The sequence below is a fragment of the Xiphias gladius genome, chromosome 6 (genome assembly GCF_016859285.1).
Source record: "Xiphias gladius isolate SHS-SW01 ecotype Sanya breed wild chromosome 6, ASM1685928v1, whole genome shotgun sequence".
NCBI lineage: Eukaryota > Metazoa > Chordata > Actinopteri > Istiophoriformes > Xiphiidae > Xiphias > Xiphias gladius.
Window position 1 is genome coordinate 14,889,637 of NC_053405.1, and position 23,187 is coordinate 14,912,823.

General features: G+C 38.8%; 1 long non-coding RNA gene across 2 annotated transcripts in view; it reads left to right on the forward strand.

Annotated features, from left to right (window-relative positions):
• The first annotated feature begins 7,490 nt into the window (after window positions 1–7,490).
• LOC120790323 overlaps window positions 7,491–23,187 on the forward strand; it is a 107,702-nt gene continuing 92,005 nt past the window's right edge. For both annotated transcript variants that reach the window (XR_005707528.1, XR_005707529.1), the window contains exon 1: window positions 7,491–8,141. This is a non-coding gene — a long non-coding RNA (uncharacterized LOC120790323). The remainder of the gene's footprint in view (window positions 8,142–23,187) is intronic.

The following is a 23,187-nucleotide window of genomic DNA, read 5'->3' on the forward strand; positions in this document are numbered from 1 at the left end:
CAATATTACCATACATTGCTAATTTGATGCTTTATCTTCAGTTATAAAATCTGGGGTTTTCACATAATTAATTATTTGCTAGGAATTGCCATCCCGAGGCATTACAATGACTGCAAATATCAACAAAGTGTTTCTGTCTTTGTCAGAATGTGTCACAATCTGCTCCTTTTGCCCTCGGCCCCCTATTTCCAGCCTCTGTTTCTCCCCACATTTACCAACACCTGCTTTCCTCTACGCACCTACCAGATGTCCTCAGACCTTCCACCTTGTGTCCAGTCACCTGTATGCTCCGCCCATCCACACACCTGTTCTTCATTCCCAATCAGCCCGGCATTATTTATTCCAGCCCTTTGTTCCCAATCTTTGTCAGGTTTTCTATTCTGTTCCTGGTTGTGTTCCCCTCATGTTCCCTGTGTGTGTGTGTGTGTGTGTGTGTGTGTGTGTGTGTGTGTGTGTGTGTGTGTGTGTGTGTGTGTGTGTGTGTGTGTGTGTGTGTGTGTGTGTGTGTGTGTGTGTATATATATATATATATATATAAAAAACCCGGCTGCCATCTTGTCCACCAGTTAGACTGTAAGCCTGCTCTTTCACTTATTAAAAAATGCTTTGCATACTTTGTGTATGCGTTTGGATCCTTTCCCCTGTGTTCCTCTCTTCAGCTGTGACAGATTGAGGGAAAAAAAAGTGTGTGTGGTGGTGAGATCAGGCTGAATTGATGTTGAATGGATGCAATCAGCTTCATTTGTAGTCAGCTCTCCACCAAGGCTACACGGACAAATGCATTTCATCTAATTAGCAATGCCTGCTATAGAACATGTGTCAGTGGGTATGTGAATAGACAGGAAGACGTGTACAGCACGTCAGATAGCTTAAACATACTGTTGGCAGGGAGATGTGACTTGCAGATCACATAATACTTTAGATTAATTTGAGCTCAAGTTAATCTGATCTGGAGATTATAGTAAGCCAAAATAATGGCGTCTGCTTCCATACTGTGTCCCTCACCTCTGACCCATTAGATTTCTTTCTAAAGTATGAGTCATGCATTCAGACCTCACTTTGGCTTGAGCAGCAGTATACTTAACATCATGTACACTTATAAGAGATTGTATCTGGCTTTTAATAACTGTTCGGAATAATGACAGGTGACAGTAAAACCGGATTTTATTGGAATTTTGAACAGATTTTAAAAGTTATAAAAATATAACATATAAATTATGTCAGGCTTGTGGAAACTGTGCGGCTAAATTACTCAAAATCACTGTTAACACAGATGGAAACCCATAATTCCAGGTTCTTCATTCTTCCAGGTGGAAGAACTCTGCTATTTGCGCATTGTCAAAATGATGTGCTCTATAAATTGATGGCGACAATTATTTACTTCAATTCTTTTCTCTTTGCAAAAATGCGGCATGATGACTGCAGCAGAAGACGCCATAAACGGTAAACTCTCTGAAACAGAAAACAATTAACACACTGACCCATAACACTGACAGCCTTCCCAGCTTGGCACCGGCGTGCTCTGTAGTCTGTCAAATCCTTAGCTTTCTGTTAGGATGGGCAGGAATGCATCTCTGCTTATTGAATTGTTGAAGGGACCCTTGCCTGGGGGTTAATACAACAATTTACTCTGGACTGCCTGTGGATGTGTTGCCATGATTTGTTTGGTGAGCGTTATCAGCCTGCAGGGTTTGGCGCGCTCTTGCCTCCCTGTTAAGTGGGAAGATGTAGTGAGTTCCAGGGGAGCTCCATCATTTGCCTCCCACAGTAACTCTGTTTAATAAGTATGTGGAAATGAAAGATGGCTCAATTCATCATGAATTTGTTTCTACACATCAACCTTACTCAGTTTTTGTTTCGTTTTTTTTTTCCCCTCACTCCTCATGGCCAAATCCAGTTTCTTTGACTTTTGTAAATATCCAATGTCAAGTGCCCTTGCTCTTAAATAAGCTTATTTAAGAGCTGTATTAGTGGAATTATCTTTTTACTCTCCATAAACACAATTTTACTTAATTAATACATTAATATATTCCATATTGTATACATTTTAATATCTATTTGAATACCTATTATATTAGGGTATGTGCAAAGTGACAAAACTGAGAAAATTTCAATTATTAAAGAAGGGGGAAAAAAATTGAATCTGTGCTGATGAAATTTGAATGTTTTTTTCTAATGAAACTACAAATGGTACAAACACCTTATTAAGTAATTAGGACTGCATGCTGCATGTTGCTTTGATGAAGTAAATTGAGATAAGATAAACAGAAAGCAAAGAATTCAATGTAAATAAACCCTGATTGTGTTTCAGTGGAGCAGTTCTACATCACCCGGAAAGAAAAGGGAGTATTTTGAGAGAAATGCAATTACACAATAATATCCTACACACTATGATGTCTCTGAAAATGAGCAGCCTTCCTTCACTGTGTCAAGATATACAGTGTTTAATATCTATCAAAATCAACCATTACATTCCTCACACCGCCTACAAAAATATAATAGTGCCATGTAAAAACAATAAATTATCACAAGCCATAATACAATTTAAAATTTCTGTAAAAACCCTGCTTAATGTTCTCCAAAAAAAAAAAAAAAAAAAAGGCAGGCAGGTTCAGACTGTCATTTTGGGGGAATACGACGTATGGTTTGATTTACAGCATGCTGTTGATACAATCACATTCATTCATGTTACCACCCGACACACTTTTGTTCCGTTGCAACCACTGTCTTTGCACCTCTGCCATTTCTTTATGCCTCAAGTGTCAATGAAACTATGATGGCATGGAGTATAATGAGGTTTATATTTAGCTCTTTTCTGTGTGCTGCCCTGCCTAAAGTTTGAGTGCAAGCTACAATCTGTCAAAACAAAAAAAGTCCTATTATTCACATGTGCCTGCTCAATACAAATGATTCTCTCCTGTAGTATTTTTTATTTTGGCCATGTCAGGGAGATCGTCGTCATTCATCAGATTAATGCCTGCCTGTCCCTGTGCAGTGCCAATAATGACCAATCACAGAGATGGGAGACTTCCATTTTGAATTGTGTTGTTCCGGAAAGTTTCTCAATAGCTTACATTTAAAATCGAGTAAATCGAGCAGCTTTTATTTATAACTATATATTTATATCAAATCAACCGCTTTAGTTTATTTATCACAAACTCAAGTGGTTTTTAAACTGTTTGAATTAAAACCACGAAGGCTGTACTTTCCACCATAATCTTCTTACTTGTTGCCATCTGCACCACAGAAAACTTAATGTTGTTCAAAGGAGGAAATGGCCAACGGGACCTATGATCATTGTTATTGGGAATGGGAGGCCACTTAAGTGAACTCGGCGAGGGTCAGACAGAATCGCCGAGTGTTGGTTATCCTGCATAATAATGAAGATAATGAATTATTCCATGGAATATATATCATTGTATTTCAAAATGAAGACCAGATAAATATTGCCAACATCTGCAACATCAGGTCTCCTCATCCTAACTGATGGCATCATAAAAAGATCACGTAGGAGCAGCAAAATGTGCTGTTGATCTTGAGAAGCCATGAAGCAGCTTTTTACCAAATAGGGGTGGAATCATCTTCCAGGTGGGTAGCTTCCCCTTCAATTTAAGCTTTCCCTGTCATCAGGATAACCACTGTTTCACTGTTGTCCCCTTGAGCAGAAGCAGAAAAAGACCGGGCAAAGGAATGTCTGCTGGCAGGTATGATTGTACTCCAACACAATGTTATCATCCGGACACAGTTTTGCTGAACATTTAGTGAAAATCATTTTGCTCGATCTTTGACTGTCTGCTGGGCTGTGAGGCAGCTGTTGGGAGACTCACCACCTGGTGAGCTGCTTTGAAATACACTTTGAGGATTAAATTATTAATTCAGGGTGGCAACATGTATGCAGCTTGCCTGAGACTGTGGAGAAGATTTTACCTCCTGCGGCTCAGCTTTGCTGGACAGTCTTTTAGCACGCCCGGCTTCATCCCACTTCGTGAAAATACAGACTTTTCACAAAAGTCCAAAGTCTTTGTAGACGAGACTTAGTAATAAAATATAACATAGTCTTCCACAGTCAAAATGGAGATTGTGATGATTATTAGCATGATAAAATAATATTCTACATGAAATGTTTTAATATCTGTGGCCTTTTCAGCATGTCTGCAGGATGTCCCAGTTTTAAAATGACTGTGTCCACCAGGAGGCTTTGACTTTAAAAGGAATACTGCTTCAATGAAAATTAAGTAGGATATCCAGCTCTAAAAAAATATTTCAACTGTTATTTTGACATTTAATGGAGCCACAGCACTTTTGGAGATTAATCCTGTGTGTTCACAAAGGTTTGAGGCTACAAATAGAAAAAGCAATTTAGATTTTATTAATGTGGGTGACTGACAGGAAATTAAAATGGGCTTGGACTGTGACAAGGAGACCCCGCAAAAAATCAATTGTGCCATTACTGAATAAGTTTGCTTGTTTGATGGTCTGTTCATCACCAAGTGTTCATTTCTAATTTCAGATACACTGTATATGCGTGGTTCGCTTATAACTTTAATCAAACGAATGACTGCAATGTATATCGACATCCATGGTCCATTATCACAGAAAAGGTATAGTCTGCTTTTGTCATTAGAAACAACTTTAGTGAAATGGTTATATGTTGTTGCTTTTCAGGAGTGAATGGTATAAGCATGCAAATCCTTTTGGGTTTTTCAGTAAATTTCTCAAAAGAAGTTTAGTCAAGAGCAGCCCTACTTTTGTAGTGGTGACCAAATTATCTTATTTTCAGCTTTCACAAACCATAGAGAGCTCACTTTACAATCAGCAACATATTACTGCCCACAACAACCAGGTTAAGAAACCAAAGACACGCTTTGAAGAAAAGGAAGAGAGTGTTAACTTTTGTCTCAGTCCCTGTTTGTCCAAACAGGACATCCCCGGGGGAAAAAAAGGTGCGACTCTGTATTTTTTTTAAAATCAGCAAGTTGTAAAAGATTTTTGGACCTTGATTGCAATTTTTTGTTACTTTTTACTGTGGCTATTTGTTTTTTGATTGTAGGATTAAAACTTTATTTTAATGTTTTATTATATTATATCAGCTGGAGAAATACTGCGTCTGGCAATAAACAGCTACAGCAACAAGTGCACAAGTGCAGACTTTTCAGCTAATGTGAATGATGAGTAACACTATTACACCACTGCTGGTTGTCATGTAGACTACATTGTAACAGTGTTATATCTAGCTGCTTAGAATATTGTACGTGATTATTTTAGAGTAAGTACAAAGTGACAAAACCGAGAAAATTATAATTATTAAAAAAGTGGAGCAGCTCTACATCACCCGGATAGAAAAGGGAGTTGTTTGAGAGAAATGCAATTACACAACAATATCCTACACACTATGATGTCTCTGAAAATGAGCAGCCTTCCTTCACTGTGTCAAGATATACAGTGTAACCTGTCAGAAAATGTATTGCAGTTGATGCACAGTACGATTTACATCATGATTTTTTTTGTGTGGAATTTCTGTGTCGCAGAGCTGTTTTTTCTCTGTAATGTTAACTGGTACCCACAGAGAATGCAATGAGCTTGCAGTGAGATACCGCATGATTTTATCTTTACTGATACAGGGGAGGAAATTATGAGAAGGCCCTCAAGACCTGCATGCTACAGAAAAGTGAAACCTGTGGTTATGTAGTAATTGTCCAGCCTGACTCAATGCACCACAAATTTCACTGTTCTGAGATGACGCTGTAGAAGGAAATTTGCCACTATTACTTGACCACAAGAACGAAGCATAACCACCTTGTTAGCCTTGGCTGTTTCTTAACAACTCCTCCAAACTGAACAACCGCATAGGTTGTTTGTCGCTACTCTCTGATGCGACGCATAGGAGCGTGTCCTGAAATAGTTCTTTGCTCCCATCACAGTCATTACGGCCGCAAGAGGTTGCCTACAAATAAAATGTAACTCTGGGTCGTCGTAAGCTGCTTGCACAGATAACATCTGGGCTCATTTTACAGGAGGACAGTCTCTTTCTGAAACAGGGTTTAGTGCCTGCTGACTGCTTCTGTCGTCATGGAATACATTAGGCTCTGTATGGTAAAGCCTATTATGTCATTTTCAATTTTCCCTTCTTTCCCAACTTCTGAAACTGTCTCCTCAAACAGACACAAGACTTCATCTGATTCATATTTAAGGGCGGACTAAGATGCCGTCAGCTTGTTCTTTTATGTGGCTTGTCACATTTATGATCATACTGTGCATTGCAGATGTAGGGCTATTACTGCTACTAAAACTGCATTGAGTTTGACCAATATCACTGCCATCATATTTGCAATGCCCCAGATCTCTTGTAGATACTATACTCTCTCAGGTATATTTAGCTAAAGGCTACTTCCGGGTGGTACAGATTTAATTATGTGCCATATTTAGAAATATTTTAAAATGATTTGAGGGACAAAAGGAGATGACGGAGTCCCAGTATTCCAAGATGAAGCCGACCTTAAGACAGGAAAGGAGATAATCTGGTTGAATAAGCCCACCACTCTCTCTGTGGCTTTTGATAGCCCTAGAGAGGTCTCCGATTTTAGTAATTAAATTAGACAATCATAGTTGACTGACAAGTTTTTTTATTGATTGGAGATGAACGGGAGTACTCTTGAATCACGAAAGGGGTCACACAGACCCTCTTGGCTGGTATTCCTAAATTCAGAGACTATAGGGAATGTCCACTAACATTTATAGTCCGAGATGGACGCGGAAGGCACCATATGTTTTCAAGATTCCTGCAAAGCTTCCTGGTAAGGGGGGAATAATTCAACTTGTCACATCTGCTCACAGACCGGTCCAGAAGGATTTATCACAAACTCAAGTGGTTTTTAAACTGTTTGAATTACAACCACGAAGGCTGTACTTTCCACCATAATCTTCTTACTTGTTGCCATCTGCACCACAGAAGACTTAATGTTGTTCAAAGGAGGAAATGGCCAACGGGACCTATGATCATTGTTATTGGGAATGGGAGGCCACTTAAGTGAACTCGGCGAGGGTCAGACAGAATCGCCGAGTGTTGGTTATCCTGCATAATAATGAAGATAGTGAATTATTCCATGGAATATATATCCTTTGGTCTCTCTGATACATACAGAAACTAAAAGTCCAAAAGTATATGAAAAATGTGATTTTGAGACCACTTTTTTTTCTCGTGTAAATTTATGCCGGCAAATTATCAGAATTCAAGCAAGGGCAAGGATACATCAAGCAGTATCCCATAACTATGAAAATGAAGGAAACATGCTAAGAAATAGATACATTTAATGAGTTAATACACTATAAGAATTGATTTAAAAAATAATAATAATTATTGCATATTTTAGATACAAAAAAAAATCAGCAGACATTCAGTAATTCATTGTGCATCGTGGGTTGGGGGCGTATCAGCAATGCGGAACTTCAGATCGAGCAAATTCATCCACTCAGGTGACAATTAACGTGGCAAATGTGACAGGAAGTTGAAATGAACCCTGCGCCCTTCCAGAGTTACCTGACAGTTAGCTTACCAAAAGAAAAAAAAAAAAAAAAAAGACATGGGAAAAGGTGTATATTTGATGAAGACTGACACAGTGTATGGACCAACAAAAAGGAGGCCAGAGGAGACAGTTGGAACCGAGGTGAGCGCAACAAGTGGGGAGAGTAAGTTCAGCGATGACAGACGTCCATAGGTGCCGGGGAAGCTAACACCTCGGCGGCTAGCATCGGTCAGGTGCAGCCGGGCAACCCTTCTCCTTCTCCTCCTCCTCCTGCTGCTGCTCTGCCAGGACCACTTGGCTACTGTCAGCCCCGACTCTGGATGATACTGTGATGGACAAACTTAGACCAAGTATACCTCCAGAGTTACTCAGTCCACGTTTGCAAAGGAAATGCACTCATTGGTGAGTGCGTGATTTCAGGCGGGACTGGCTGGAATGAAGTCGGACGCTGGATGTTATTTCAAAGGTTAGATTGTCTGAAAAAAAAAAAAAAAAACAACTTTGAAGACTTATGCTTCACACGGCGAGGGCCCAGTTAGCGCAGCTGGCTCTCAGAGACCTTACCTGCAAGTGCACTAATGACTGGAACCATATTGGACGCCTGCAGCTGTTTAAATGGTGAGTAAATCTTACTCTCTGTTTTTTCCTTTCACCAGCGGCGATGCTGTGCTTCTGTTGTGCTGGAGATTAATTCGCCCATCACACACATCTGTATCTGCCTGCCCCCCCCCCCACATTTTTTCATGATTGTTGCCGTTCATGGTGTTGAATATTGGATTTAATAAGACAGCTATGTCTGGGCTATATGGGGGACTTGTTTTTTGCTTTGTGTGATGAGTTGATGCTTGATTTCATTGTGTATGCAGTGATGGTGATTGGTGTTGGTCTGGTCTCAGTATTCAGAGACTGAACCAGCAGTCTGGTTATGCCTTCATTTTCAACAGCCTAGACGCCTATCTGTAGGCGCTGCTGCTTGTGTGTTTATTTAATGTTTTAGCCAGAATGTTTCACTGGCATAGTTGTTGTTATGTTTCAAAGTCTGCTGGTTGCAGCTTTGCCTGTAAAGCTAAAAACATTGATTTTTACCAACTGATTTGTTGCGCCGACTGGCAAAATGCAAAGGTTTAACTGAAAACTTTTGGTGTTTTAACAATGCACTGTCACCAAACTTTAACAGAAAGTGTTTTTTGTTGTTGGCACATTCTGACTTTTCTATTTGTAAACTGCACGAGTCAATTAATTCCATAAAAGTAGCACAGAGTCTGGTAAGACTTTAAATTCACCAGACACACTGTTGAGTTGAAAATCCTTATTTACTCCATTTTCTGTGCCGTTATCCCTCTGCTGTTCTTATTCTAGTTCACAGTCTGTAAGCTGGCACAGATTAGTTGACTTATTCATTACAGAGGGTGTCTGTTGTCGATTGCAAAGCTTATCCAGTGTGATTAATATTGGGTTTGTGTAACAACCAAAGCAAACACAGACTGGTCTTTTAAAGGGTCTCCTCCACCAGGGATGCATTGGAAAGATATACTTACAATATGTCCCACGCTGTGTATTGTCGAGAGTTAATGTTTTGTCCATGAACAGATGAAGCCACGGAGGTCCCAATTTTTAGTACGTGCTCATGTTACTGTAGCTGTACTTCTGCTCAATTCCAAGAGAATCTGAATAATTAAAGGCTCTTTTCTCAGCAATTAGTCACTACAAGAAAAGCTCAATTATTTTAAAGTAATTAATTTAGTCATCTTGAGGAACAATAACAAGAATTATATGCAATATCCTGCACAGACGATGCACAGCTGATGAATTTTACACTGACCCTCACTCTATGTTCATTATGTATAAACAATGCAAAGGGTTACACTGCATGAAGATTTTTACCCATGGTTGGTTCCTCTCTGAGCAACACTGGTTTGATTTATTCATTCTTGATAGAAAATATAATGCAGGTGAGATCTGCTGATTCTCTGGTATGTTTAAATTTGTAGTAAAACTGAGATTTAACACTGTTAAAATCCTCTTTTCTGTGACATGGATATATCACATGTAATTCTCTTGTGCATTTTGTGTGTGTGTGTGTGTGTGTGTGTGTGTGTGTGTGTGTGTGTGTGTGTGTGTGTTTGTCTACATTTGCGCTCTTGCTGATGTGTACTCATTCATGAATACGCACATATGTATGCACATTAAGCCTCTACACAGTTTCAGCTCAGTGTTAGTATTGGACACGGGCAATTCCCTGAGGCAAGGATCCGCTCTCCACCCAAACATTGAGGTGCAGCTCTTGCTTCCTCAGTGAACGAGGGAAGCAAGCCTGTTCAGGAGGTCAGCTCCGAGCTGTTGACATTGCTCCCTGGTTGCCTGTAGTTCTGGGCAGAACCTCATTATCACAGTGTCTGCTTGGAAGAGAGTGGGCTTCGTTAGGAAGCAGCTGTCAGTGCTGAGGGGGCGAAAGCAAAGGGAAAGAGCAGATAAAGTACAGCCTATTCTGCGGTCCATTCGTAGTGGCGCTCAAGGGCCAGTTGGCTGCAATATTATAGTCAGCTTCTGTGTGTGTGGCAGTACATGGGTGATTCTGGCCAGTGTCTTTTATTTATATATATATATATATATATATATATATATATATATATATATATATATATTTATATATATATAAAAACACAGACAATATAAGAGGCCTTTGACGTGACTAAAAACACATGAAGCACAGGGGTAGGTGCATTTTGATCTCAAAGGACAAAGGAAATTGAGAAAACAAACATTACTCCTATGGTACCAGCGTTGTGTATGTCTTCAGTTACATTTGTGGCATAATTGCTTGACTTAAGACTCATTCATCTGTGCCAGATTTCCAAACATCTCTTTTAAAGAGAAATATAAAAAACAAGAAGGAACATTAAAAGGATATATCTGAGGCAAGGGCAAAAGAAGAAAAATAATTACAAAATCCAGAAAGCCATTTTTCAAGTATTAAGGGGAAAAATATGTACAGTGGAGGTCTTCTGCAGCATGTGTCAGGTTTCATGTCTGTCACACTCGATCAGTGACCAAAGCTAATGAGATGCTACATGTTGCCTGGGACTCAAGCTGGAAAACTGCTGTTCTGGTGCACATTAGAATCTGGGGAATTCCAAAAATCTAGCATCTGGTGAAAAACAGAGCAACCCTCTGTGGCACAGTGGTCATTAACTTTTGGGATTTACTGAGATACGATATCCTGTTGAGAAAAAGTTTCCACACTGATGAGAACAGTTCTTCCAACTTTACCAATTTTCTGCCCAGCGTAAGCAAGATGAGGGAGGAAGAGAATCTGCCAATACCTTTCTATTAGGAAATGTAATGCATATTAAATGATGACATACAGATGTAGTCAAAGAAGTATATGCACCGCAGTGGAGCAGATTAAGGCAAAGATCAGCAAGTTGTAGAAAATGTAGAGGGATTGATATGGTGTTGCTTGAGTAAAGTTGAGACTTGACTCACCGAAATTCTAAGTTTGAACAGTTAGATTATTATAATATGGCATGGAAAAGAATAATTTAAATTAGGATTTGTCAGCATTTGGAAAGGACAAATTTGTCATGCACTGCTTGTATTTTATTCAGTTGTCTCTCATAAAAACCTCCCTCCAAAAAATAAAAAATAAAAAAACAGCGAGCCTTTATTTAACATACATTTTGAGGACGTTTTTCCCTGGAGAGCTGAAAGTACCCAGAATGAATACACTTTTTTTTCTTTGCATGAGTGGTCCCACTGGGATAAGACCCCTAAGTCTAGTACGGTTTGCAATGTATTCTGCCTGCTGAAAAACTGGATTGTGATATTTCAGTTTTTCCTCTTTTATTAATTTGCAAAAAATTCTAGAAATCCTCTTTTAGCTTTGTCATTTTGGGGTATTGAGTGTATATTGATGAGGGAAAAAATTAATTTAAGTCATATTAGTATAAGCCTGCAACATAAAAAAATGTGGAAAAAAAAAAGTTCTGAATACTTTCTGAAAGCACTGTATGTCCTGTTAAACTGATTATCTTTTGAATTTAGACTGCTGGTAGGACAAAACAAGCCATTTGATGGCATCTGTGAAATTTTGATGGCTGTTTTTCCCTATTTTCTGAGATATTATTGACAGAAAATTTAATTGATGAATCTAGTTTTCAATCTTATTAAAACCACATTTGTTTTTGTTTTTTTGGCGGGGCATTCTTTGCTGTGAAATGTGAAAAGTAATAAATAATTGATGGGATCAAAATTGATCACATTTAGAGATTAATTTTCTAAAGGTGAAATTTAATCCTGTCCTGCTGTGACCCTAAAAAAATTCAAAGGAGAGATGTAAAAATACAAAAATAGACAGTTATTTACCTTAGTCAGAGTAAAGGAAATTATTTATAAAAAAAATAAAAAAAAAAAGTTGTTTCCCTCAACTTAATAGTTTAAATTGTTGTGATCACACCGTTTTACTTATGTGGTCATTAATCAATTGCCAGTAAAGTGAAGTTCACCCAGGGCCTCACCAGTGCCCCAAAACACAGTTCTGACTTAATTACATTTCAACCAAGTTAATCCGTCAGAATATAACAACTGGCCCAGGAAAAATTCACCATTGTTGTAACACCAGTCACTCAGTCACTGAACTACTGCTGCCCAATCGATGGGGATCTTTAATAGCAATTTCCAGGCACTCCGATGCTATTGATTTCAGTCGACAAACATTTCACTTTGATCATTATGATCCCAGGCTTGCAACACACTTCCTGGGGCTTCTCCTCATGAGGCTTTTACAATTGGCCTTCAAGTGGCAATCTAGTGATGGCTGCCACATCGACTGCATCCATCCACAGTAAAGAGAGAAATTGAATTGTATTTGAGGAAATTAAGTACACAAACGAGTTAACATTCATGAAAAATTGTGTGTTTAGTGGCTACTTATGTTTTTTTAATTGTGCTTGGTAAATTAATCTCCTTTTCTTACTGCATGCCTACTCCCATTCCTTAAACTGGTTCATTATTTTCCCATGTATCCGATGGTTAGAGTTTTTGCCCAGCAAACTTATTTTATATATATAAAATGTATTATATGAGGAGAGGAAGAAGGAGCTCTAGAGACTAATTAGAAGTCCTCAAACTTAAAAATTTGTTTAAAGTCTTGTTGTCAACACACAGAGGCCACAGTGACCCGGGCTCTCATTTAATGTTTCTAAGTATCTATTAATGTTCCTTGGGTTATGTTTAGACCTAGAGGAGGCACGGGAGCAGAAGCTGATGGATGAGAAACATTAGATGCCCGGCAGGCACTGAACTCTAATATAATGCAGTCATATGGCTATTTTTTTGTTCTGGTGTACTTCATTACATTTCTCTTTGGTGGAATATGTTTCTGTTTAAATAATTTATTGTTCCCTTTCTTCCAAGTTTTTCTCAAAAATCAATCAGTGGCTGTCTTCCCAGAGATAAGCATGCCTTATTAATGTTAGATCTTTATCGTGCCAGGAGGACCACCAGCACTGATGCGGAGTCTGCTGATAATTGACATTTTCTCTAGATGAGGGTATTTATCATTCCACCATTGTCTGTGGTAGGTCCCACGGCTGACCGTACCCATACAATATTCTGAGAAAGAAGCTGGGATTTTGCACCATGTATCCAGTATGCCATGCAGTATTCATGCTTCCTCATGAGAGGAAAAAAAATTGTTTCTTAAGGGAGAAAGTAAGGATTTACATTGCAAAGCAAAGCATTGAGCAGAATACTACTGGTTGAAAAGGTGATATGCACAAAGTGACCTTTAAATCTCACTTTTTTCAATGACTTGGGAGGTGCCTTTCAGCCACAATTAAGGACACACAGAGCAATGCGACCAATATCTCCCCTCCAGAGGACACTGGATATTGGAAGAATCCACCGCAGCTGACAGTGGTAATAGTATACATGACAGTGAGAGAGCAATGTCACTTTAACCATCAGAATTTGCATTTCTATTACATAACTGGAAGAATAGGGCCTTGAATTGCATTATTCTATGCAGATATAATGACATTTGGATGCATCTCAAAAATAATGTGCCTCGTGATAAAAGCTTTGTTTGCCCAGTGCTAGCTATCAGCACTGAGTGAAAGCTTAAGTTAGGCTTCATTTTAGCATCCATGATAATTTTGAATTCAGTATGATTATGGGGAGATGTAGCAGATGTTAAAAAGGCAACGACTTTCTCAGAAAAATTGATTTAACAATATTGTAATAGTGTCACTTGTGTCACTTGTGTCACCTGGTTGGTCTGTAAGTCCTGCACAGACCAAGCAGGGAAGGCCCTCAAACAGGACAAAGTGCAGCGATTGAGAAATGAAGCATTCCAATGTTGTTGCTAATCAAATTCAAGACAAATGTCAGCCTAGTCATTAATTTAACACAGTTTCACTGACATTGTCAATGGCACATGATATTAGATGCAACAAAACTAATTGAAAAGCTAAGGAGTAAGATGTGATATATGTATTAATGAAATACATCTTATCGGGGAAATGCATTTTGAATGAGATCACTGTGACTGCATTTGACACACTTCATTTCATCCTCATCTGTCAAGTTTAGTGCAAATGAGGGTAGATGTGCATGGCTTAATGGAGGGGGACGTGACAACTTGTAAAGTTTGAATACTATTGGGTGACTCCAGGTCACTACTTTTTTTTTTTCAGGGTCAAACAAACAGTGTTTTAATTGCTTTGTGGTCACTGAATTGCCAAAGTTAAATAACTAAAATTATGCAGTTAAAATGAAATCACTTCATAAAACGTATTGTATGCTCTCTCTCTGCAGTCAAGATTAGGAGTGGGTGACACGGATAAAATCCTCTTTTACAGTCCTGTTGTTTCATACTGCCCACCTACATTCAGAGTTAACAGTAGAACTCTTTGGCGCTATGTCATTTTACATGATATACTCTGAACAGTGTTAAGATAAAGATAATTTTCTGCAAAAAATATTTAGGAATGGGGTTCGATAACATTTAATCGAATCTCAATCAAGTTCTGAGAGAGAGAGGCAAAGGAAACTAAACTTAACAGAGATCGTGAATGAAAGATTCAGAAAGTGATTCGTTGGCAGCAGAGCTGGACCCAAAACAGAAGTGGCTATCGGAACCCATCGCTAGTCATATTTTGCAATTATTGCCCAACCCTACCTACATTCAAAAAGTAGAGTAAGCAAGGGTGAAGAAGTTCGAGAAGTACAGCTGTTGGTTTGGAGTTGTCCTCAAGTTACTCATTGCCCTCCTTTTTTTTTTTTTTACAGAGATGTGGTTCTTCTTTTGGAGTTTGTGCACTGTAGTGCTGCATATTAACCTACTGTGCTTCATCACACTGCTATGGTTTCTGTGAACACAGTAATTTGCTGTGTTAACAATGTCTCATTGCATAATCCATATCACCTTACCCAGCAGCCATGAACATCATCATGACTAGGGGGTTGAAAAGATTTAGCTTTTCCCTCTCTGACTTGCAAATTCAGATTATGGGACCCCTGATATAAGACTTAATTAGCACTGCACTCATTTAACCTGGCATATATAGCTCTACAGTGAGTCAACAATGTGAGCGAACTTTCTCACGTTTGTCTGCCATATCACTCATCAAAGCAGAGCAATTCGTGCCAGTAGTAAAACTTTATTATATAGTATTAATTGATTTTAATAAAAAGTTAGACCAAGATATTTGCCTACACATAGATCACACACTCAGCATCTGGCCTTCATTGGCCTAATTATTGCAAGTAATGAGATGCTAATTTCAACACTCATACTGCATGCATGAGGGGCCAGATTCATGTGAAACAGAACTTTATGACAAAACTAATAAATAAAACATCTTACTGGTGGTAAACATTAAGCAACTGAAGGAAAGAAAACAAAATGGGGGAGGAACGTGGGGGCCGATGATTAACAGTGCTTTTACATCACGCCTGTGCCTGAAGGATGGTTTCTTTTGCCCCTCTGTTTACTGGTTTATGAGGAGAGTGATGGGGCTTTTCATTAGCTCAGCAGTAATTAATGCACAAAATTAAGCAGCCTTTGATCAATTATAGGGGCCAGTCTTGTCAGAGCTTTCATTATTTAACTATGAAATCCACACTGAAGTACTGAAACAGTAATGCTAAAAAGTTAAGTGTCAGCCTATTAACATAAGGTACAGTAGAACGAATACCCTCATCAGATTTTGGTTTGTGTTGCCTCGTCTGGATTCTGTGTGACACTAATGCACAATGTGAAATTGTTGAGTCTGAGATCCGTGTCCTGGGAAATAAACTAGCTCAGTGTGGCAGTGAAAAAATTGGTCTGATATCTTCCCCCAGTAAGGCCTGAGTCTCCCCAGCCTGCATAAAGATTAGATCTCTGGGGGCAATTCCTCACAACAACATAAATGAGTTAACCAGCGAACTGTTCTTCATAAACACACACGTTAACGCTAAAGCTTTTATAGGTTCACCTACCTGTTAATAAGGCACTGGTATCCACCCATTATTTGTAATAGCTACCATCTGTAACGGCATTCGTATTAGAGGTACGAAAGAATGAGTAGTTATAAAGATTAATGTTATCAAACACAGAAAGACAAAGGCGTCCTCAGACTAATATGAGATAGCTTCATTAAAAGTCCCGTAAACACTGTCCTGTGAGCATCTGTATTTGTCTCTCAGAGAGGAAGTACCTTAGCATATCTGTACAAGGCATCTAGTAAGTTTGACATTTTTCATCCCACACAAAAGAAGATCTTTACAGTTGAGCATTACTCAGTTTGACCTTCAACCAATGCATAAAGATTGAGCTCCTTGATATGTATATTTTACAGTACAGTAGATACTGTAGTTCAGACATTCACAAACATTTAAAACTCACTGTCAGTATGCACAGCTCTTGAAGTCACTGTGATCACTACTTTTGCTGATAGTAAGAGGTGAAGAAGAAGTGTTGTCATTAGTAAATATTGCCCCTGTTTTGTAAAGCTGCACTTTACATTTTCGCATGTGGAATGAATGAAATTGTAAATAATTAATTTATTTTAATTTAATGAAACCGAATTGAGTTTAAATAAACTTCTCTAAGTTCACACATTTTCAGCACATTAGTTGGGCGATGTTTCCAACTGCAAAAGTGGGGGAAAATAAAGGATAGGTTGCAAGACAGCCAACATTTTTTCCTCTGTGGTTTTTGTCAGAATTTAAAGAATTTGAGACCACAGGATCAAATACAAACATACTGTATCTTCATTTTTCCCAAGTATACTAAATGATACAAAATCTTATGACTTTACCACTGATCACTGAAGCAGAACAGAAAATGTCTTATTCATATTTTTCTACTTCTTTTTCTTCATTTTACATCAACTGATTAGGACCGGAGAACAGACTTTCTCCAGATGCATTCATATGGGTCAGTTTACCTACACAACCAACAATAAAAAATCAACACTTTCCCATTTACCCCTAGTCATATGGAGCCCAGCAGATAGCTTCAGCTTTGTTGGCCAAGATTTTAGATATTTGCAGCTGAGGCTTATGCCACATACATCCAAACCTAGACAAAACTCAAACCTTCTGCATGGCTTGAAACCACTAAAAATACCTGAAAAATATGTTTTTTGTATTTGGGAAAACTACAACCATTTTTCTTAGTATGAAAGCATGTTTTATGTTTGCAAAAATATAAAATTGTTCTTGACATGGCAATATTTCACACAAGCAGCTGTAGAGCATTTAAAAAAAAAAAATCAAAGTAGTCTCTGACTCATGAATTATTTCCCTGGGTTACTGAAGTCTTTGGCACTTGATCTTCAAATCTGTTGAGAGAGGGGATTTGAATTGATGTGACTAATGTAAAACAAGGCCAACTGTCAGATGTAAGCCAGTCACTGCTAGTGCACTTTTGCACCCTCCATTTCCAAGGCATAATGATCCATAGTCATCACACTTAAGCCCAGTTTAGTGCCTACATATGGAAAAGGTGTCAGTTGCAGCGAAGGAAATTATGCAGTCCACTAGTTCCCTGTCTGGCGTGGCTTCTCAGCTGCACGCAGCTTTCCCTGAAGAAGAGATGACACGTTTATGAGTTATTCCTCTGATGGGGCCTATACCTAGGAATACAGACTTGTCCTTTACCTCTGACTGGCCTGCTGAGGGAAGGTTTTTTTTTCCGAGTAACTGAATAAAAAGATTTCTAAAATATTGTTTTCACCGAACTGACTGACTAGCAGTAAAATGTCGTCTAGATACCAAAATTATGACTCTGATATGATACCTGCTTAAGTATCACGATACGCAATACTGAAATTATACCACTAGCCTGTTCTCATTAATTGTCATTTTTAAATCTAATTTGACTAAATAGAACTCTAGAAGTAGTAGTGGGCAGACAATCGCCACAGAGGTGTATTGAGTCATTTGTGTTCACTCTACTTCGGTGCACTACTGTAGTGTGCAAGCTAATAATCCTGGGTTTGAGCTTCATCACCATAAAATACCAGACTTGCAATTAATGTCATTTATGTTTATTATTTTCAAACTCAATAAAAATGTGGTTCATGTGCTATTAAGTGTTTTCTTGTTTGTTTTTTCTTTACTTGTAAACGCCTGATTTTTAGCAGCTTGCAAGTTTTGGTAAAGTTAACGATACCAGTTAGAACGTTGTGTTTGCATATAGAGATGTTTGCCACATTGGTAAGTTAGCTACAAAGATGAAGCCAAATTAAGCGGTCATCATTGTCCCATTGTCCTCATTGCCTCGTGAAACTTCAATGGTGAAAAAAGTTTGCTCGTCACAAAATAAATCTTTTATTTGAGGGCATGGGCATGATGTATGTGTATGTTATCTATCCAATTCACTAACCTGTCGCTCTTTAAATTTTTTAAACAACTCAGCATGTCTGTCGGCGAGATTCTTTGCTAAGTTGGCCATGTTGGCTCCCTTGGTGTTTTGTAGGTTTAAAACATCTTTGTAGTTTCTGTGGGTTTGCCCTGACTCTTGGCCATGTAATCGAAATAATGCCATATTTCGCTTTGTGTGTCTCCTTTGTCGAAAAGCCATGGGCGGTCGGCAAGAGCACTTGTATTTACAGCCAAGACTCTCATTTTGTCGCTTTCATTGCGAGTGGAAGCAGAGAGCAGGGAGTGCAGAGAGTGAAAACAGAGCACTGCACACACACACTGCCCCGCTTTCGGACATCGACGCAACTCAGGAAATACAGCTCTTATTACAACACTGTCATTCTTTAAGTATCAGTACTAATAAATTGGGCTATAGAACCACTTTTACAGCATGATATTGCGATACCTTTCTAGTATCGATATACCGTGCAAAATGAGTGCAGTATGAATGTTAAGTGTTTTGAAAGCTTGCAGACATGAGGTGTGAATGCGTGTGAGTCACATGGATGAGAAAAACCTGACCCCTAGGGCTGTTTCTCTTTTGTGATCAACTGTTCGACTTTGTAAATTTCCCATGCTCAGCATGATCCTGTTCCCTTCACAAGTGGCAACCAGTTAAACAATATATTCAGTGTTGTGAGAGGAAAAATCACCATTAAAGTTATTAGCCATCTTAAGAACTCTGCTCACAAAATAGATATTAAGCGGATGTAATCATGTGGAGATACTGAGTAATGAACATGAGCTAACAATGTGTTATCCTTAAACTGACATAAAACATCTTACAATGAAAGCTTTGAATATTCTACAGTCTCACATGAGTAACCATGGCTTTTGAAAAGAAGAGGAAAATAACCTGTAATAATTTGTCCCTACAGTCTTGTGGACATACTGCTGTGGTGTTCCTCTATTTGTCACTGTCAGCCTCCAGACTAAGGATATGAGAAGGCGGCAGAAAGAATGGGAGCGAGGGGGGTGGGGGCTCGGGTAGTGGTGGTGAGAGGAGGGGGAGTGTGAAGAAAATGCTGAAGTATGTGATTAAGAATAATGAGTAAAAAATTGCATAAAGCCTTCTCCCAAATCACATATCAACTCCATGGCTGGCATTATCCCTGAAGCATCTCATCAGTCCTGGACTAAGTCCCCATCGTTCTGCAATGCAAGTACATGTGCGCCCACCCACACACGCACACACACACATACACAAACCATAGCAGTCCATTAGCAGTTAACACATGAGCCAGCATCTCTCTCTCTCTTCCTCTCTTTCTCTTTCTCTTTCTCTCTCTCTCTCTCTCTCTCTGTTTCTGTCTCTCTGTCTCTCTCTCTGTCTCAACTTTCTCTCAGTGGATCTTGGGTAGTAACGGCAGGAACAAGACCTGTCAAGTTTCATATCAATATGGTGACCTTCTGTCCCTAGCTGCTGTTCCAGCACTCCAGCAAACACAGCCAGGCCTGCCCGTTATCTCCAAACCACTGTTTGGAGAGGCATCTCTATCAGAACAGTGGGAAAACATCTAATGCATATCAATTGGAAGACTTTGATTTTTATTTGTTCTGCATTTGCTCTGTCTTGCTATGGTACACAGAAATGACAGCAGGGTCCACTGTATAAACTCTCAAACCACTTGATTCTTGTTGGAATTTGATGGAGAAATTCAGTCTGTGAATGTTGAATATATGAGTAATTTTTCTCATTTTGCCTCCCGCTTCCCCTTTTGTTACAAAATATATTAGATGTGCAACTGTGCGTTTCGAAGAGCTCTAAAAAAGTTTGGGAGGGATAGTTAAGTAAACATTAAGCATGCTTTTTTTCTGTCTGTTTGAAGATATTTTTAAATGCAAAACACCTAATGAACTTGCAGTAACTCGATTAGTAAATTGGCTTATCAACTTCTGTTAGCAAACATTTGCCTACTCATACATCCAGCAGATGAAAACCTACAAGGGTATCTCTTTGGAATTCTTTTTTTTCCTCTGTCCAATAATCACTTCTGTTTTTAGCCATGGTTCGTTTCCAATTTCTTGGTCTTGTTATTTTTGGCCTGTTAAATCTTCAGCTTTCTTCACTAGTTGTTTTGGCTCTTTGGTGTTTCATGCTGAGCAGTTAGCATTACAACTGGCATGTCGGAGTTCGTGGGGTGGTAGCAGCTTCTTATGCTTTCATTTATAATCTTTGTAGCTGAAATGATTAGTCAATTAATCGATAATTGGACCAACAGAAAAATAATCTCAATTTATATTCCAACAGTTTGAATGTAATATGCTTCGTGGTGTTGGGGAAATAGAGCTGAATAGTGAGATATAGGCTCAAGTGATTGTCTCAGTTCCAACCATTAGATCTAAAGATCTTCCCTAGCAATTCAACATCTAATAAATGAAAAATAATCTTTTGCAAATAAGGAGACAAACTGCACTTTCATTTCACTTAGACTGACTGAATGACTTGCTAAATGAAGCCTAAGTGAGTTGTGTATTAGTGCTTAAATGTAAATGTTTGTTTTACAGTACATTATCTCATTGAATTTGAAAATACTTTATACTGTCAAATGCTTTTTTTCTTGAGAAAAAATCTTGTGTCATAATATTTGAGCCCTGGTATTTCAATACGAATAATGTGATGATACATAAATATGATTTTAGACACCTGCTGCTGTCAGTGAACAATTTCAGCAGGTAAGGGATGAAAGCCATTTGTTAATACACTGGTCATATTAACTGCCTCTGGATAAAGGTGCTAACTAGCTGCTCCTTGTGACATAGCTGAAGGCACCATATGAACAGCCTCATGGCAGAAAAAGGCCACGATATTTTAATTAAACTGCTGTCACTTACCCAACCTAGCACCAGTCAACTTCTTGTCACAGTGACATGGTTACATAAGTGAGTTAAGGGATTTGAGGAAGTTTTAAAAACAATGTAGGTAGTTGGCGGCAGATGAGTGCTAATATGCACTGCAAATTAAAGTCTGGAAGTCTTTATTGTGATACTGACACTTTGGGCAAAGGATAATAAAGGGTGTAGGTCAGATGAGGCATGTTTTCATTTCACTGAAAGAGTGACAGAAAACTGGAATAATCTGATTTTCAGCTGTTTTAAGGTTCTTGCTTAATTGCAGAAACTTCTATTCTTTACCCCGTACTTCAGTTTTTCATTTCATATCCGTCCATCTCTCTTCTGCCAAACCAATCACCAGGGGAGGACATCATATTTTGAGAGTGTGAGAGGAGAACATAATATCTGTCAGCTTCATCCTCTCTCTCTCCCTTGCTGTCAGTGAATACTGCGTCCCCTCAGCATCTCTTATAGAGGCCCTTCATCTTCTTCTTCTATCACCTTCCATTTTTTTTCTCAGATTTTTCAGTGGCATTTTCACACTCTAAGAAATATCAAAAAAATACTCTCGTGTTCTTGTTTGTCCTACCCTGCTGGCCGTTGTGGCCTTGCCAGAATTGTCAAATTTAAACTTAAATTTGAACTTGAGTTAGAATTAATTTGCTGAAAGTAAGATTTAATACTTAACTTCATGAAGAGTGACTTTTGACTTGAGACCAAAAGCCTTGTATAGCTGTACATTAGAGTCGGACCACACGCCCCAAACAAAACACTAAAAAGGTTTTGTGTTAATCGTTGTCTTGCTGCAACTGTGTGAGTCCAAACACCAATCATGTGTTAGTTTTTGCTTTTTAGTTCCTGATGATCATTGTTATTTTTCATTTTTGCTCAATACGGAAATGATTGGTTCGTTTTCATGTGTATCCTATACCAATAATTATGAGAAACTGTATAATTCATGGTCATGCCCTTTTATACATCAGTTAACAATCTAGCACCATGCCAATAATACAGTGCGACTTTTTTAGCTGTTCAACGCACTTTGTTTGTGTAATTATTACATTTTTCTGGGCCTTATACCTAAAACCTACGACACTATGCTAATAGCCAATGCTTATCAATGTTTCCTAGCGTTGCAGGTTTATTTCTAGGTCGTCATCCCTGCCCAAATAGCTTTGTAGTATCTTGCCTTTAAGATGTGTAAAAATACTAGTCAAAGAGAAAAAGAAAAAGAGTGTGTAATGTGGCCTTTCTACACAGGCCGCATTACAGATCACATTTTACTCGCTAAACAAATGTAAGAGTGACTTGAAGCAAATTTTTTAAGTAAATGGTAAATGGACTGCACTTATATAGCGCTTTTCTAGTGTTATTTACCACTCAAAGTGTTTACACTACTGCCACATTCACCCATTCAAACAAACATTCATATAGTGCCCTTTTCTACACATATTGCGCTATTCTACACACACACACACACACACACACACACACACACACACACACACACACACACACACACACACACACACTGATGATACATTGGGGCAATTTGGTATTCAGTATCTTTCCCAAGGACACTTCGACATGCGGACTGGAGGGATCGAACCCCACCGACCTTCCGCTCTACCTCCTGAGCCACAGCTGCCCCGTCTATTTTCATCAGTTTAACACTAAAACTACAGTGATTGTGTGTTGGGCTCTGAGCGCTGGCAAAACCTGGGTGACCTACACTCAATACTGTGCCTGACTGCATCTTGTTTAGACTCTGACGAAGGTTTGAAGCTGCTGTTGCTGCTCTGCTGATGAGCTCCGTTCGCTATGCAGCCTGGTTGGACATTGATTATGACTTGACTTGGACCTGCCTTCCTGGACCTGGGGCATGACTTGAGACCTTCCCTCAGCAACTTCAAAC